This window comes from Corvus brachyrhynchos, unplaced genomic scaffold, assembly GCF_000691975.1.
Source record: "Corvus brachyrhynchos isolate BGI_N302 unplaced genomic scaffold, ASM69197v1 scaffold80, whole genome shotgun sequence".
NCBI lineage: Eukaryota > Metazoa > Chordata > Aves > Passeriformes > Corvidae > Corvus > Corvus brachyrhynchos.
This window is the reverse complement of record NW_008236769.1, coordinates 10,141,010-10,160,630: the sequence shown is the minus strand read 5'-3', so window position 1 is coordinate 10,160,630 and position 19,621 is coordinate 10,141,010. Positions and strand designations below refer to the sequence as shown.

Genomic DNA, 19,621 nt, shown 5'->3' with positions numbered 1-19,621 from the left:
GAAGATAGTCCAGAGGGAGTTATCTCTGAGTCATGTGGCAGGACAATGATGGGCCATTAATAGAAAGACAGTCTGGGGGGGGGAGGCAAGGAAACACTGCCCCACCTGATTTCAACAGCTCATGAGGATGGTAATAGAATACACTGCAACCCAGGACACTTGCCATCAGAACTGTCACCAGTCAGGGAATAGCCAAGGAATACAGTAGCTGGATTGCAGTGGGAGTCTGAGCTGCTGACCTTCAAATCTAGCTTGCAAGAGGTTTGTATCACCAGTATATCCTGTTTTCCTCAGGTACCAGCTGCCCCGAAGCCTGAGAGCTGTGTTACACTGCACAGGTGCTCCTTACCTGGTTCCCAACATATGGGATGTGGCTCTGTACAAAGAGTCAGAGAGTGTACAATATTTCAGTCAGACCTGGAACCATTCTGACAGCATGTAAGGCGTCAAACAGCATGAGGATGCCTGGAATGATGGAATTTCCAATGCTTTCTCCTTTTGCCTATAGTACAAGCATGGTCCCAGACTTGGGATTCTCCCGTTTCATTTGCTTCTCTCTGGCTGAAGGTCTTTCTTTCCTTACCCAGATTAAAATTCAGCCAGGAAGACTCCTGATATCCAGACAAGAAATTTTACTTAATATTTTAGGCTTTTGGCCCTTATATAACAATGTGTTACAATGACAATTGTTAAATAACTAATTCTTCATAAAACAGACAAAACACCAGACTAAGCCTCATATCTTCTGTGGGCTCTTCAAAGCAAAGGTGCCCCAGACTCCTCCAGCGATCCATCCCAGTGTTTTACACAGTCTTCCCAGTTAGCTTAAGAAAGGGAATGAAAATACACAAGGACCTTCCTTCCTGTGATTCAAACCCATTGCAAAAGTTATCATCCTGTGCATCACAGGCTTGTTGACCAACAGATTCACAACAGTTGTTATTTAAGACCTTTTGCATTCAGTCTTCTCTAATTTAAAAGCACCAGTTCTAAACTAGATGATCACTCCAGCCTTCCTTTGTCAGAAAATCTCTAGGGAGTCCATATTCCTCTGAAGACTACTGGACATATCACTACAACTAAGGCCTCAATAATGTTGAGCAGACTGGGAGTACATTCTGTATTTTGCTGGTAATACAAATGTTTATTGATACAACATTTGCTTCCTTCTCATGCCAGATAAAACCAGCATCATGCTTCTGAGTCATACAACATCCTAAGTCCCATGATTCCCCATCTCATTTTCCAGGAAGATTTCAGAACCACTCATCACATACTTGCTCTCAACTGACTTTAACACCTCACACTTCCCTCTCTAAACTGTAAGGTGCTGCACCTGTGTCAGGGCAGCCCCTGGTATCAATACAGCTGGTAGGAGAAGGAATTGAGAGTAGCCCTGCTGAGAAGGACTTAGACTGAAAAAGATGGACCTGTCCCAGCCGTGTTACTCACAGCCCAGAAAGCCAAATGTGTCCTGGGCTGTATACGTCCAAAGCAGTGTGGACAGCAGGTAAGGAAGGGGATTCTGCCCCTCTGCTCCACTCTGGTGAGACCCCACCCAGAGTACTGCATCCAGCTCTGTGGAACCCAGCACAAGAAAGGCATGGACCTGTTGGATTGTGTTCAGAGGAGGGCCACAAAAATGATCAGATGACTGGACAAGAAGCATGTGGACAGTGCTCTTAGGCACATGGTGTGACTGTTGGTGTGGTCCTGTGTAGCGCCAGGAGTTGAACCTCTATGATTCTTGTGGGTCCCTTCAAAGTCAGGATATTTTATGACGCTATAATAGATATAAGGAAGAAATTTTTTTATGACAAGGGTGGTGAGGCACAGGAACAGGGTCCCCAGAGAAGTTGCACATGTCTCATCTCTGGAAACATTCGAGGTCTGGTTGGATGGGGCTTTGAGCAACCTGATCTAGTTGAAGATGTGCCTGCTTATTGCAGGAGGTTTGGACTTGATGACTTTTAAAGGTGCCTTCCAACCCAAATCATTCTGTGATTCTAAATTCTATCTTTGTTTCTGATTTTATCCTTTATCAAGGCTGGAGGACTAACTTAGCAATAAAACAAGTCTGCTTGCTTCTAGCTAGCTGTTAAAATAGTAAGTAGTAGGCCAACTCCCTATTCCAGTCAAAAGACCCTGTGAAAACTCATTTGATGTGTCCGTTGTGTCAGATATCAGACCAATTTTCTGAGCAAGATTATCCAAGTCATTTGGCTTTTCACCACATAATTTAATTTACGTGCGTATTTGCAAAAGCGTGATGCAAGGGAGTAGCAAAAGCTCTACTAATCTCAAAATGTGACTTCTAATGTGCCTCTTTTATCCACTGACCAATTACTCAGTCACAGAAGGGAATTGGGTTGAACAAATGGACCATGTTGGCAGCTACTCAGCTCTTTGATGTTTTTCCAAGATGTTACAGATGGTTTGATTTTTTCCATTCCAGAATTTCTCTCTTAATTGATGTTAAACTGACAAGTTAATAATTTCACAAATTCCATTTATTTATTACCTGCTCTTTTCTTATTCTTTCACACTCCACAAGTTTTGTACACTTGCTCAAAGACATGCAGATACAGCTCTGAGAACAGAAACTTAGAGGTCTGGCTGAAGAGTAGATAAAAAGCTGAGATACAGCTCAGTAAGCCTAAACAAATTTGTTTATATTGACAAAAAGAAGGCTAAGGATCCTTGTGCTCCAAGAACCAAACAGCACAGCGTCATGGTTTAGCATAGTTTGGGTATTTAGTTAAGGAGGGCTCCATCAGCCACAGAAGTGATTCTTTTGCAAAGAGGTGCTTACAGCTTCCTCTAGACCTGACAGAACCTATCAACTGGCTAGTTTGAATACTGGCAACTTTTTAAGCCACTTAAGTGCTTGACACGCCTCTCTGATCCCCATTTAAGAACGAACAAACCCTGGAAAAGCTCTCTTGCTTCCGGCTTTTGGACAGGAAAGTTGGGGGCCGCGGTGCGGCCCAGTGGGGCTGGGCCAGGCCCTGCTCAGGGTGGCCCGGCCAGGTTGGCCGTGGCACGGCTGGGCTGAGATCTCAGCTGCTTCTGCTCACTGGGCACCCGGCGCAGCCCCTCAGTGAGGGCTGGGCCGGCTGGGAGACAGCCACCCTGGAGCCGTGAGGCCCTGTTCCATCTGTGGCCCTCCTCCATGCGGGCTGGCCCCCGCAGCCCTGCTCCGTGCAGGCAGCCCCGCAGCGCGGCTTGGCAAGGCCTCACCCAGTGCAGTCCAAATTCATCTGAGGCCGCTGTCCAGCAAAGATCATGTGACCAACAGCGATAAGCGAATTCCATCTGCGGGGCTGGGTGAGATTAACCCTTTAGTGCTGTAAGATTCCTCCAGAACAGATGAAGCCTGCAGACATCAATCCTCTCCAAAGTCAAAGGAAAGGGAAAGGTGAAGGCACGTGAAGAAAACACCATAAAGACACCAAAGTCAGTGAAGAAGGAAGAGCTGAAACCCCGAGAAAAGAGAAAGAAGAGATGCTTCAAACCTAGAAGCTGAAATTCTGTTGTAAAGCTATGGTGATGGACTATGATACATCAGAGTACCCATTGTAATTTCATGAAAGCATGGGGGGTGGAGCATTCAAACTGCAGTTGTGAGCAAAAGTACTTGTGCTGAAACAAGCAAATGTTGAAGTAGCTGTGATTTGATGAGAAGCTTGAATAGAGAGAGATGAAAGTGATGAAGACCCTTGTTCCCAGGGAAGAAGAAGACCTCTGTTCGTAGAGATGAAGATGATCCCAGAGATAGATGAGGAGAACCTTTTTCTTCTGAACAGCTCATCCTTAAAATGGTACCCCTTTAGCAAAAGATTGAACCCTCGAAAGCCGTTGTGGGGAAAGCTGTAAGTCGAGGGAAGGGACTTTCACATGCGAGCAGAGAACCATCCCGGGCGGCTGTGTTGCTGTGACATTGAAGCCACAAGAGAACTGTTTCTTATGGAGATGTCTCCACAGCATAAGCAAGAGAAACTCCTCTCCCTAAGTGAACTGAAAAAAGAGATTATTATAGAGGTGGTAAACTGACTGAAAATCTCAAGGGTTGTATTTTTATGTTGTCAGTGGGAGAAGGGAGAAAGGTGGGAGGAAGAGAAGTGTTCTGAAGGTTTAGTCTGATTCTGATTTTTTTTCTTTTAGTTCTGTTAATAAACTTCTTTATATTCTTTGAGGTTATGTGCTTGCTTTGCTTTCTCCTAATTCTTACCTCACAGAAGAAAAATAAGTAAGTAATGGATATTTCGAACCAAAACCACTACACACAGACTGATTCATATCCACTGAATCAGCTGAAAGCCACTCCTGAAACACAACCGTTGCATCCAAGTTACAAATTGTTGGTATCCAGCCCTGGCTCAGAACTCTGACATGCTTTGGCCCTTATTAATCCCCACAACCCCAGTGGCAGTCACACTCCAGAAGCAGGCAGCAGGGTATGAAACCTTCCAGTACACCTTGTTCTATGCTTGCAGGCTGGAAATCTGTGCTGGGCTGCAGGTGTGACAACACCCTGCTGTCTGCCATGGATAATCTCCCTATCCCAGCATTTTCTTCATATGCTTATGAGACAACTATCCATGCTTCATACGGCCCATCTGTAGCCCCACCTCACTCTTCAGGCTGAAGCCAGGCAAGCTACCCTCAGTCAGGGGCTCCATGGCAGATCAATTTCTAGTTTGGGACAACAGCAGTGTTCCTAATATGTGCTCTTCCTGCCTGGAATTAGAAGTGGTTTCTGGGAACATTCTCTGTATACTGTAAAACACAAAATGTTGCTTCCCCCCTTGACCATTGGTTACAGGTCCAGTTTGCAATGACCACCAGTGGAATGTGTGTCCAGCTGGTTGACCACAAGGTGTTGGACACTGAGAGGCATCCTAGAAATCCATACCAACAGTGCTCATAGTCCCATTTCCTGCTGTGCAATCCAAATGGCTCATGAGCATTCTCATGCCAGATGGAGGGATTCCAGCAGGGCTCAGCCCTCAGCTCCCACACACACTGCCTGGCCTCATAGGCACAGATGGCCACGTACACTTGTCTGTCTCTTCTAATTCCAGAACTGGAGGTGGCAATTTGGATAATTCATATGTCCATCAAAACCTTCACAAACACTTAGCAGCATTCATCCCCTCCCTCCCTAAACAGAGCCCGTCCTCTGCATGTGCCTTGCCTTCCCACAGTGCTATATGGAGGGAATAAAATCATATCCATGCTGACAGTCCATTCTGTTAACTCTTTCATGAGTCGTGTTGTCTACTGCTATAACTAAGGGTCTACATTCTTATCCTCTCCTCTCTATTCATGCATGAACTGCTACCACCTCTCTACTCATGGTACCCCTACATAACCACCTGCCAGAATCCCAGCAGTAGTAATCTCTGCAACTCCCCAAATGAAAGGCTGTGGCTCAGCTTTTAACAACTTCTCTTTGCAAAATAAACTTTTGAAGATCTAGTTCATCACCGCAAGGGAGGCAGGAACAAAAGCATATGTAGCTACTGTTTGAACAGATACCCAGATGTGCATGGGGTCACGTAAGTAAAAAGAAGGTATTCCATCCTTCCTAGCTTCTGTTTCAGCAGCCTGGAGCTTCAGTCCCACCTGGTCAAGTATATCCACACTGCCCAGCTGGGAAAGGTGCTCCTGTCTCAGGAAATGCCAACACCCATATCCCTTACCAAACTGCTCTATCTCCCAGAACAGCCAGTTCTCTTTGAGCAGGACCTGGTAACATCACAAAGGTATTCTGTGCAAGTATGAGCAGTACTTTCTCCATGGTTCCCTGGGAGCTGTTCCAGGAATGGAGCCAGGAACTACTTCCCTCCTGTTAATCCCTGGGGACTCTTTCAGTCTGGGAGAGCAAGCACAGAAACCACGTTCCCCTACAGCTCTGCTCAGGATTCTGCTGCGTTGCTAGGTGGCAGGGTCATTTCTGGTGACAGGGACACCTGTCTTTCTCCTCGGTCCATCTTTCAAACATTTTGGTAGAAGATTGTGGGATCCAAAATGGTTTCCTCTTTAGAGTTCCTAGCCTCATAGAAAAGGGTTATGCAGACAGGTATTCTTTGGGCCAATAGTCATGAACTCAGTAGAAGAGAGACTTGTAGAAGTCTGCCGATATAAGCAAAATCAGCACCTTCCCATGTCTCAAGGTACATCACTGAGCTGTACATTGTACATCCTGGTCCCAAGAGGCCCAGCAGCCACATGCCAAGCGGGGAGGCACTGGCAGAGAAAATGGCACTGGCCCCTCTAATGCCTCAATTGCACTGTCACCCATCCATAGCTGCTGGTTGCATATGTGTGAGCTCACATTTGAAACTATCAGCGAAAGGGATTTCCATGCGGAAGTTATTCTGGGCTGTTGTAGGCCCCAGAGGTTACCAGAGACACTGCTTACAAACAGAAGCAATCCTGTGCCCTGTGCTCTGGGATGACCCTGCTTGAGGAGGGAGGTTGGACCAGGTGACCCCTTGTGGTCCTTTCCAACCTGACCCATTCTGTGGTTCTGTGAACAGTGACTGATGGCTGTGATCCAGTGCTCACATCTGTGTCAAGGGCTTGTGTTATTTTATAGCACAGGCATTGCCTTTGTCTAACTTGTTGCTCAACAAGACAGTACACCAAGCAATAAGGTGTCAATTAAGATGCAATTATTAATTTAATTAAACTGCTGCACCATTTAAGTAGGGCATCTACGAGTGTGTTTATGAAGCAAACCCACAGATAAGAGGACAAGTGAATATTTCAGTTGCCCCCCAGGTGGTGGCCTACAAGAAGTCCGAGCATGGGAATGAGGGGGACACGGGTGTGCTGGTCTGCAATCTTTCCCTTCTGTCACCACTTGGTCCTGGCACAACAGTGGCCACGGGCTCCTCGAGAATGCCTCTGGGTGATACATCATCAAGTCCAGTGGCAACAAGACAGAGCTACGCATCCTTAAACTGGATATTGAGCAGGACAATGCGACTATTTCTGCAATGGCACCAACTCGTTCGGCACTGGGGATGCCACGGTGAACCTGCGCGTCCGCAGCCGCCTGGCAGCGCTCTGGTCCTTCCTGGGCATTGTGGCAGAAGTCCTCGTTCTTGTCACCATCATCTTCATCTATGAGAAGAGGAGGAAGCCAGGTGAGGTTCCTGATGATGATGATGGAGACTCTGCACCACTGAAGAGCAATGCCACAAACCACAAGGACAAGAACGTCCGCCAGAGAAACGCGAACTAAGAGCGGGGCCAGGTGATGTGTAGATGAAAAACTCATCTGGACAATTTTGTTTTCGTCTAATTTTTTGGTAAAATAGCACCATGGAATATTCTAGGGCGTCCTTGCGATTCAGTTACTTCACTTTCCAAAGAAACTTAAGTTGTAGAGTATAAAAGACACTTTTTTTTTTTTTTTTAAAGAGTTGTTGTAGCTGTGTCCCACCTGCTTGTGGGGGTGAGGGAGGAGCTGCTTTGGCGGCTGTTGGGAGACGACCTCATCTGACCAGAGGGTTCAGGAAGAGGGTTCTGTGTCTTTCCCAGTGCATCACCAGGAGCAAGGCTGCACCTTTCCCTGGCAAAGGGCACGTTCCTGGCATGTCCCTGTCAGGCAGATTCCCAATCAGCTCCTGCTGAGCTGTTCTTGGTTACTCCAAAACAGGCAGCCCAGGAGCTGGATGCTGGATAAATGATTGCTGTAACTTATTCCATGGGTTGATCATGTCTCTGCAGTGGGGAGAGGGCAGGCTGAGCCAGGGCTGGGGGTGGTTTTAAGGTTTTAACAGCGTGTGCTTGTGCTTGAGCCACTGCGGTGTGTGCATGACGTGAGGGGCCTGTGAACAGACAAGTGCTCAGGGGGAGGAGACCCCAACATATAATCATCTAAATAGAGTAACACAAGATATTTTCTTACAAAAAGAATGATAAAGCTGGAATGGCTCCTATTTAAATGCTTGAAGCTACCAAGTATATTAGACCACTAACACTAATACGCAGGTAGAGTCTAATGGAAAAAACTACTTTTAAGAGTCCATGATGTTTCAAACTCCCCTGAGGTATCCCCTGTTCATGACAGCCCTTGTACAATGCACTGGAGAGCTCTGCTGTGGATCACACCTCCCAGAAATGTGGCCTGTACTGCATGAGGGCATGCCTTGAGAGCTAGACTCCCCAAAAACTTTCCTTAGCCTTGCTGCATGTGTGCCAGGACTGGCAGGGCTGTCAGTTTCTGTCATTCAACACGTGCAGAATCATGTCTGATGTGCCTCCTGTCCTAAGCTTTGTCCCAGAAAAAGAGGGAGGGGGATGTCAGCAGGTGAATGCATATCCTGCAGTCCCTTTCTGCATTAAATCTTTCTTTGCAGAACAAAGGGACAGACTAATGCCAGACACCTGGGCTTCACTAAAGCCTTTCTAACATGCTCAGGATATATATAACCATGTGAATTTTTCCATCAGGGTGTGCAAGTAAAGCTACATGAATACAAAATTCAAAAGAATTAAACCTCAGGAAGGGTAGATATTCTTTTTGCCTTATAAGACAAAAAGAAGCAGCCCCTTCATTCTACTAAAATACCTTAACACATCTGAAATAGGTCCTTAAATATATTTTTCGGAACTGGCTTCTTTCCAAGCGTGATAAATTGGTGTGGTAGGAAACAAAGACCATTCAGATAGTTATCCATTTTGGTTACATTGTAATTTTCTTATTAATGTAATCTTTACAGTCTTTCTCCTTCAGGATGCCAGAGTCGGTAAAAGCCAAACACTAGAGTTAAAATAAGTTACTCATTTATCTCTTCCAAAGGGGCTTTTAATGTTTATTATTTTAGCCTTTGGAATAATCTTAACCATTTTGAGAGAGAGAGGAGGGTACAAGACTGTTCTTTTTGTTTAGACATACCAGTCTTGCCTTGGATTGGCTTCCCAAGAACAAGTTCTAGTTAAAGTTTTGCTTTACTAGAGTAAAGCTTTAGCTCCAGATGTATTCCCTCCATAAAGGCAGTTATGCTGGATTGTCTCCCAAGACTGGTTATACCAGAAACATCTCCCCAGTATTGCCCACAAGGCCATTTTCCCCAGTCACTGAACATTTTCACAGTTCCTTTTTCATCTACTCAAAGTTCTGACATGATTGCAGAGCATCAAGACCCACTGAGTTCATGAAATACTACTACTTTCTACTTCACAAGTGGATCTTGGCAGTATTTGAATACTCATCCTCACCCATTTACTTCGATTCCTAAAGTCAAGGCCAGCATAGAAAATTATAGCATTGAAGAACATTCTTTACCTTTTGATCTGCCATTTTGTCTCCAGAGGGACACTTTTTCAGCACTTCTGCTTAGGAAATTACTGCTGAGGCATCCATAACATTTAAGAAGTTTCACCTACTGTTGCAAATCTTAGGGACAGTAGGAACAGAACAGGCACTTCCTGGGCAGCATTGCACCCTTTGCAGCTACAAAGGCATATGGGGCATATCCCTATATTTCAGGACCACTTGAGGTACAAGTGAATAGACCCTTTCTCATCTCCTTATACAATATACAAGAAATGTGAATTCCTACAGCCAGTTTCCATCGAGGGAAGAAGGACCTTTTTGGCCTCATCTAATAATTACCCTTCAGTCTACAATATTCCAAAAAAAACCAATGAAAGAACCTCTATGCAATCTGGGACACCACCTGATCTCAGACACCAACAGTGTTTCCTCTCCAAAAGAAGTGTATTATTTTTCTTCTCTTGCTTGACACTTCCAAAAACCTCTTGTACAAGCAGGGTCAAAGAAGCCAGGCTTCTTGCTTGCTCAAGAGCCACATTAGAGTGAGGTAAATAAATTGTAAATAAAAGTGCTTTAGCAGAAGAGGACAATACTTAGAGCAGTTTTAAAATACCTAAATACTTGAATCACTATTATGGAAATATAAAGAAAAAGCAAACGTGTAAATTTCTGTCACTTGATAAATAATATTAGTACTTCAGTCACTTAAAATAGAAAGAACTGCAAAATGAGTGTTATAAGAGGATTAAGACAAACTTTCAATGCCATTGCAGAAGTAATAGTCCATAAAAGGAGGTTCAGACACTAACAAGTTTTAAGGATGATTTTAAAGATTTAAGGACCGTTGTTTGTTCTAAATGCAAATCTCTTACATTTCTTAGTAGCATTAGGACTAGCAAGGAACATACTTTCATAAGTTTTATTCCAATTTCCTCAAATTCCTGCAATATTCTTTTGCACTGTAAAATCATGAGTACTCCTGTTTAATTGAGATGAAGAACATTCCATAAAATAATCAGGCAGGCTGCTGTGACAGCAGATCACATCCCGCTCTTTCTCACAATTTCCAATTTAATTTCAGAGTTGTTGGAAAGCAAAGTTAAAGCAAATGAAGAAAACCCTTGGATAATGGCAAGCCATGGTAGATAATTGAAATAGATTGGATTTTAAGTTCTAATTCTCCTGAATTATTTGCCATTTACACCTATTTTATTTAAACTTAAGACACTTATCCTTCCTTCATTTCTTATAGCAAATCAGTGTAGACAGCTGCTCTTTATATTCCTCTGAACAGCATCAGACACATAGCAAATATGCAGAGCAAGCATTTTGGACAATCATACAGGTCAATATACTTTAACTTTTGCAATATGATGCTGAATCATAGCAACAAGTGCTATGTAGTGAGAATGTAGTGAGAATGCAGTGAGAATGCCTCATGCATTTCAGGTTGATTTTGGATGTGTTCATTCAAATAAGTAATGAAAACCAGACAGTATTTCTTAACTTATTCACAGATACCACAGCTGAACATTTCCTTTGCCTATTAAATTCTTAAATCAAGTAGAGTACAAGACCTAATGATCAAAACCAACACAGAATCATACTCGGTAGCTTAAACATTTATTAGCTTTGTCGTTGGAGCTGTTCAGGGTTCTGATTGTTTTTCAAACAAAAACATACAATAATTGCCCACACATCATTTATATTTGAAATGATTATCATACTGGTTAGACAGACAGGACATCAATATAAAGCCTAATTGAACAAGACAAATTGCATGTCAGACCTGCTGACCTTTTCAGAATTACCTCTGTAATCTAATGTTCCTACTGGCATTGCCATCTTCATAAATACTAAGACATACCAAAACTAACGAAAGAAAAATCCTGCAAACCAAGGAATTCTGCCTTTTGACCTGATGGAATTTAGTTTTGTGACAAAACATCACAGCGTGTAAACAAATACATGAAAAGCAGAATTACTAACAATTTCATGATCTTACAGGTCTCCTTAACACCCACATCTTCATATTTGCATCTCCACTTCTGATTAATGAGCTCAAACTATTTAAGAAATCACAACAACACAACAATGGAAACCTGTCAAGAAATCTATGCTTAACTTCATTCCTGTAAAAATTCCAGTCTTTGGAACTGTATAAACCATTATGCAAAATAGCATTTAGAGGACTACATGTCTTCTCCCTCTGCCCCCATCCATCTTTCAGCCAAATTAGTACTCAAGAGATGCCTTTTGACATAAAGTTATATTCTAATTACAAAAGTAAAACAACAAATTACTTAATTTTTAGCAAGATACCAAGTACACCACCCTGGCATATACCTTAGCCCTCTAATTTGAGGCCTGTTGTTTAGCTTTCTTCCCAGACAAACTGGAAAAGGAAAGGGATCAGACTTCATCAGCTGTGGTTTAGATGACATTCTTAAACTGAAGTGCAGAGAAAGAAAGGACTACAATATTACTTTCAGTTTTTTTGTGAAAGGTTGTAAATTCCCCTGCACATCCATCCATTTCTTTCAAAGCCTCTTGAGCTGTACTTTAATAAGTTACCAAGCAGGAAGCAGTTTAACAAGTTTTGTAGATCAGTCTCCCCTTTCACAAGAGGTATCTTCTTCTCACTTTTTATTCAGACATCAAGAAAAATTATAGGAACTTTCATACTGTTATATTTTTCATACTGTCCAATTCTCTTTCACAATTTCTTCTCTCTTTTCCATTGCCCCATAGGTATAAATCCTGCAGCCTGTGCCAGAACTCCTCAGTGATTTATTCCAAGAAAGTTAGGAACTCAACAGAGATGCAGAAGTTCATATTATGTTTATTTCTACTATGCTAAGCCCAGAGGTACCATTTCCATTTTTATTCAGTGATTCAGTTGGCTTCTTGAGGGCTTGTACAACAGCTCAGCTTTACTCAAAAGAGTTTTGGGGTAAAAAGTTGAGGAGCAACTATTCTATTTGAGCCTCTTGAGTTCCCAATGATGTTTAGGAATTTGTCATTGGGGGTGAGAGTCAGATCAATCTATTGAATTAAACACGTTCTCTTCTGCTTATAACAGCCCTTGAAAAAGTTAGAGCCTTTTTCCCTTTAGGCACACAAATACGTATTTTACATTAAAGGTTATTTTACTACTTACCTATAGTAGTTTGTTATCTATACTCCGAAGTTTTGCTATTTAATGCAAAAAGCCCCAACAAAAACTGAAAAAAAACCCCCGAAAAATCCAATTATTGGATTACCCAAGTACTGTTTATCCTTGTAATATATTCAATTCATTAAAGCGTACAATTATAACACATTTAAAATGTAAATGTTAACAGTGTTCTATTTCCTGGAATGATGCATTTAGAACAACTTGTCTTGGTGTATCCTGAGTTTAATAGCAGAAACCTTCTTCTCAGCTGTGGCTTTCTCTGTTGGCCTCATATTATTCCTCTGTTAGCTAAAGCCAAATGGCAATTTAGCAACTAAATCCTAGATTGATTAATCTAAATATGAGTAAGTCTTGGTATTCCTTTGGCATTGCCTGATAGCATTTGACGCTGCTTCTACCTCTACCCAAACTGTCGTACTGAACATCCTTTGTAAAAAAAAAGCATCTCTTTGTAAAAGCAATCCACTGGCTGCTACCTCCCCTTCTCCCTTCAGAGTGAAGTCTTTCAGGGAATAAGAAGAGCAATTTTAAGGGTACAACCCGGTTTTCAGAAGAAATAGGAGACAGAACTCACTGTTTGCATTGTTTTCAAGAGAAACAGACACAGCTACTCCCACCAAAGCTTATGACATCCTAGCTGGTCATTCAGTGTTTTAAAAGAGGAATCTCAAGGGACAGCAACACTGTTTGATAGTAGAGACTGTACGTGGACTAGTTTACCTGTTATTTAAATATTAAGTATTTTACTTAGATCAAGGGTCCAGTATTCTATATATGCTCCCCTTCACCTGAAGCCACTGTTTAATGCCTAGGGAAGAGCAAGGGAAGTGCATTTCCCCAGAACTCCCAGTTTCCTTCTACTTTCATCTCAGTAACTTCCCAGCTCAGATATTTCCATGCATTTATCACAGCTTTGTGGCTTTCGCTGCCATTAACTGGACCAATTTCCTTTCATGCCCTGAGTAAACTCCTGGCTTCTACTGCATCCTGTGGGAATGAGGTCCTGCAACAAGTCAGATAAACAGAGATCAACATCCACAGTTTGCAAGACATTCATTAGTTTCAAACATCCCTACCACCCACTCTAGAGATAGACTTTTTGTCATTGGTTTTCATCTCCCGCAGATGAAACTCAGAGATGAACTCCTACAAATACACCTGGTCATTCTTGCCACCAAGAATGCTCATTTGCAGCAATTCAGTCCTGGCAGTGGTGTTAAAGCAAAGTTATTCCAGTTTGCAACTGTGAGTGGAAAGCTACAGGGAGAAACAAACAAAAAAACCAAGCAAGCAAACAAACCAAAACCCCCACATTTTATACAGAAAAATTAGAGTTTTAGGAAGGGAGTACATACCCCTACTGCATTACTAATTCCATGGGGGCAGGGGAAGACCATCATGCAGAAAATCGTCTGGGATTCACAAGTGCATTATTTGGATGATCACATTACAGCTGGATGAGACTGAGCCAATTTACTACCAGATGAAGGGCAAGAGTTGGGATTAGCATTTCTACAGGCATAAAATCAAATACAAGTAGTATGCAGTCATCTCCTTATCTCCCTGCCCATCACTCCAGGTGTACTACACAAGGTTCTGGCCCACAGTTTTTGCCCCAAGAATTTTCCAGGTTCCCACAAGTTCATGTCGAAGAAGGAAAACAAAGTTACAGAACAGTATTAGAGTCCTTTGATGGTGATTCAGGCACAATGACTAGTGGTACAAAGAAAAGATGATAGAAAAAACCCCAAAACACCCATCAACTAAAAAGCAGAAAACAAAAGACCCCACTCCTTTGTAACAATGTTTGTTTAAAGATTAAATAATAAATTTAAGGAAGTCATTATCCTACAAGAACAAAGTCAACTTTTTTCTTTTTTTTTTTTTAAGAAAAGTTCCTTTATCTCCCCAGCTAAAATAAAACATGAAAGAAAAGACAAAAAAAGCCACAAAAATGAGCCATGCTGGAATACACAACAGGCTCTCCTTTGAAGTCACATACATTCTTAAGAAGTGCTAACTATGGGAAAGAGCAACACCGTAACAGACACTAGTTGCTCGTTAGAAGTGAACCAATACCAAATATCCACGTTCTCATTACATACTCATCGTTTCCACATGCATTTTCCCCTTTTAATTGACACACGATATCTAAACAACTCTACAAGCCCATGCCAAGATGAGTGGGAGCGCAGGAATTGCCGCAGATGGATTTCTTAAAGTCACTGCACTGTTTTGGTTGTTGGGGCACTTCTCTCCTCCCACAGTTGACTTCTGTAGCATGGCTTCCACCTTCTGGTGGTGGCTAGCCGTCATCATGATCATTCCTCAGTCTTCCACACACTGGGATGGGTCTCCCCAGAAAGCAAGAAGGAAGCACAAGGAGTTGGGCAGACCTGCCTCATTGCATTTTACTTTTAGGTGTAAATTTTTGCTTTCTAAATCACCACTTTACTTATGGTGTTCCTCTCCCATTTCCTGAAGTGGTCTCAGTCATTTTATTCCCTTGCTGACAGGACTTATCTCCCCAGCTTCTCTCTGTGTACTTTAATTAATTTGGAGCACTACCACGCACCTGACTTATAAGAGTGAAAGGTTTCGTGTCCCTGAAAAGATGCTATCATTAGTGCAAAGAGCTTCATTTGTTTTCTCAATAGATTTTTATTCAAAAACTCTTGCCTCCCATCTCCTTTCACCTATGTGCTATTCCACATGCCCTCCAATTCTGTTTCAGTTAGTATCCATAAAGCTTCTGCTCTCTTATCAAACACAAGTTAAAAACAGGTGTATTGTCTTTTTAACAGCAAGTTATAGCACAACCACTTTACAGTCACAGGGCAACAATAATCACAAAGACTCATCTTTACATTAAAGTGTTGAAGGAGAATGCCTGTGTGGTTATTTCTATGCTTTCAGAAAGTTCAATTTAGAAAAGACTTGTCACGCTTACGCGTGGCTCGGGTGCCAGGGCGGTGCGACCATTCCCAAAGTGTCCTTTGGGAGTTAGCTTGGGTAGAGCGTAGACCGCTCTCGCACACACACGCAGGACCCGGGGCGGGTGAGCATGCACACACAAGCACTTTAGTGGATCATGCTGAGAATAAAGAGGCTGGAGGGGTTCCTTGCGTGGAATTACATGGACAGGATTAATTCTGTACATGAAGGGATCCAGGGACAAAGAGCGTGGCTAGCAGAGGGTCCAGGGATTAACTACGGGGAGGAGAAGGGGTGGAGGGAGGGCCAATGGAGAAAGAGCTGAGGAGAGGAGCATAGGCAGGGCCAGGGTACACAGACCAATGGGGAAACCTGGAGGGAGGAGTTGGGATACAACCACCAATGGGGTGTCGAGGAGAGGAAAGCCTTCTGGAACCAAGAGTTAGGGGGAATCAAAGGGGCGGTAGGCCAACGGGTTGACTAACTGGGAGTCATCTACATATCAAAACAAAAGACTGTGGGAACTTGCCATGATCAGGGAGGCACTTCTATACATTAGTGCCTGCCCACCAGTGGGCTTCTGCTGTTCTTGGGCCTTGTGGCTCCTTGGTCACTTCTGCACTTCAGACTAAGAGCTGAGAATACAGGACTCAGAAGTCATCCTGTTACTCTACCACCTCACACAATTCCTATCACAATTTTTTCCTCTGGTTTCTTCCCTCATATTAAGTTTGTGGGAAGGGACAAGGTCAAGGTATTAAAAAACCCAAAACGCTCCCATATTTATTCCTGGCATCAGGTGAGGAGTTCAGGTACACCGAGCAACTAAACCAAGATGCTTACCAGGAAGGGCTCCTCTTCAGGAAAGGAAGGCAATATCACATACCCACACACAAATAAACTAAAGCCATTATACCATTGATCTCAACTACAAGCCTTTTCACAGAAGAAATTACACTGTTATCAAGTATGTTCATGCATTAAATGGATTTTTTGTCTCGTTACCTATTATACATAATGGTATTTGACCTGGAATCTGCCTGCAGGTCTGAGGTGGAGATTGGAACTACTCACACAACTGGGGGGTTAAAGACAGAAAGGGGGGTTAAAAGGAGCAAGGAAATGGGGTCAGAGAAGCGTAGTTTCGGAACAGCTGCAGAACACCTCTAAACATATTGGTTCATGTTACGGTGGGGATACTGCAACATGATGTATCAGACAATGAGGCCCGTGGAAAAGAAATATATATGGACCAATTCTTGGTAGATGTTTCAGAGATGTTTATTTCTCCAGTCGCATGGCCGGGGCTCTGCCGAGGAACTGCTCAGTCACGGGGCCCGAGGGTCCTTGCCCGCGCAGGGGAACACAAAACAACCAGTGGGGAACGAGGCTGACCAGGGGCTGGGAAACCCCGTGCCTCCCCCCCAGGGCCCCTCTCCCAGGACCATATGGTGGGGGGAAGGGACCCCAACAGGTTCACATAAATTGTCCTCCCACACACCTTCTCATCTCTGACAAAGGTAAGGGGTCACAAAACTCAGTTCAGCCTATTAGGAAGATGCTCTTGGAGCTTTACTCTTCTATCAGAAATTCATCAACCAAATCAGGGGAGAAAACCAGCAAATCAGTAGAACCACTCATATTGATCACAGTACCTTTCCTTGCTTTCTGCTAAGGTCCCTGAAATGGTTCAGGCAGGCAAGACAAGACAGGAGAGAAAGGCAGCTGTCTTGTGGGCAGAAGACCTGAGTTAATTTCTTCCCACAAGAGTGCCTCTTTGTGCTTGGGCAAGTCAATATATACTTTGATTCCTCAACTGAAGGACAGTGATTATACTGCATCACTAAACCCCAAGAAGGCAAGAGAGTAAGACTTTGAACTCCCCATATGTTCGCAAGAAGCATTTAAGAATCTTTTACAGGGTAATTTCACACTTATCCTTCCAGTCAGTCAGCAAGTCTTAACTCCCTCTTCCTCTCCATGGGCTGGAGGCCACTGCTCAGACCTGGCTGGGCTGGTCAATATTGCTGGAACTGAGCAATATCCAAGAGAATCTGCCCAACAGGATCAGTTCCACCCTCAGCTAACTACAACAGGAGACCAATTATACTTTCTCAGCTTTGATTTCAACATTCGCAGATATCACATGCTTCATTTCTTTATTACACTTGTTAGCTGGATTCTTAGAAAATAGCTAATGCGTTCCAAGTACAAGCCTATGCAACAGATCAAGCTCTTTTCACCAAGAATTGTTTGCACTGTTCTTTGTAATTTATGCAGTTAGTCACTTGCCTTTTCTATTCTTCCCTTAGAGAAAACTCCCTGGATATAGGACTACATTGTCTCCAATGAGAGCACATCTTATCACAAATGTAAATTCAGTCACGGGACTCTGCACTAAAGACTTCTTAACCTGGTCACAGGATGATACTTGGAACTGAGAAGAAAAACTGCACACAGGAGCCGTGCTCCATGAGCACACAGGAAACTTACTTATGCAAAATCCAAGCTGTACAGAGATCCCAGCTGTAGTTCCAATTTGAGTTAGTTCTCAAACCATGATAAAACAGCCCTTGTCAGGTCTGTCTGCTGCCTTATATTTATACAAGTGCAACCTAGCTTGCTGCACAGAAATGGTCTCAGGAAGCCTTATACCTAGCTGACCCAACCTTATACGTTTCTGGATCTCAGCATCTTCTTTGTTTCATTGAAACTGGGAAGCACTGAGAGCTGAGGACAGTAAGAGCTTCCGTCTGGATATAAACATATCAGACTTATTTAAAACTGATCCATTTAATAAATCCTGGCCACAATGTTGTAATGAAGTCTAGAAGTGAAATTGTTTCTGAAAACTGTATTGTCTTATGGACTGAGTTAGCCACTGAAAACAGTTTTCCAGAGATCCCAGCTTGAATGGTGAAGCCCCACATCCCCTTTTATTTAATTATGCAAAGGTAGCTGGATGAGCCAAAGAACCTCCTTTTCATCCACTTTTAGGTTTGCTACACAATGGAAGTGCTGAGCACCAGGGACCACACAGTGACAATGCTACTAGCAACGTTCAGAAGAAAATCAAGGTGATGATCTTATTCTACAAAAGATTCAGTAAAGTGAAAATCAGCTTTTCTAGAAAGAAAGCAGCAAATAAACCTAGGGAAAATATAGAGCACCTTATGTTCCTTAAATTAGTCAAGTAACTTTCATTTGGGCCTGCATTTCAGCCCAAAGTATCAGCTTATATCAGCTGCTGCTGATTTACATCTCTGATTGCCTATTTCAAGCTCTCTGCTTACAACGAAATAACAACTCAGCCTGACTGTATTTATTTTATATTAGTCAGTATTCTTCATTCTGGATTCTTTCAGATACCACTTCTCCTTCTACAAGGTTTTGGCCCTGTTAAAAGCAAATAACATAATGATAGTATATAATATTAATGATAATGGAACTTCGAATTAGGTTGTTATAGTCATCAGCACTATCATCTCAATACATCTGTGTTGAAACACACAGGCAGTCTCTGAAATTACTTATGTGTCTTCCTTAAGCAGGGAAACAGGAATGTGCATGCAGTTTTTGCATGGCCTCTAGTAGCAGTCTTACCTTGAAGGAAAAAATTCATGCACAGTTGCTAGGAGGCTCGAAGGAAAAAGCATGATTCAGAACCAAGGCAACCACGGAGCTTCTTTCAGGTCCTAGATCTATTGACAGTCCTTCTGCCTGTACAAGGTATATAGCTTTCATGCAATGGACCTGTTTGAGCAGGACTCAGAAAAAAAGCCTCAGAATATTCAGAATAAATCCTATAAGTAGTCAAAAGGATTGGATTAGGACAGATGCAGAAGAGGAGCAACTTGCAAGGTGTCAACCACTATTAGGAGCAAACACTAGAGCTTCCCCCAAGATTCAAGTAGCCCACCAAGCTTTTTTGAATCTGCAGCGACCTGTGGTTCAACAGCTACATTTATATTCACCAGAAAAAGTGCAGAGCAACATCTGTTGCTCCACTAGACAGGCTGAGACCAGTGTGGTGTCAAACATTACCTACGAGCTATTTATTTGCTTTTTTACGTTCCTCCTGTAGTGCACATTGGCAGTGCAAACCACAACTTCTCCCTTCCCCATGATCCCACGTGCAACTCCAGACCAGCTGTAGCAGACATTGGATTCTAGTGGACAGCAGGTGTGAAAGGAACTGCATCATCCCCATGCCA

The 19,621-nt window shown here is 42.9% G+C and overlaps 1 pseudogene; it reads left to right on the top strand.

Annotated features, from left to right (window-relative positions):
* Positions 1-3,756: 3,756 nt before the first annotated feature.
* On the top strand, positions 3,757-7,453 carry LOC103611179 (annotated as a pseudogene).
* Positions 7,454-19,621: the final 12,168 nt, after the last annotated feature.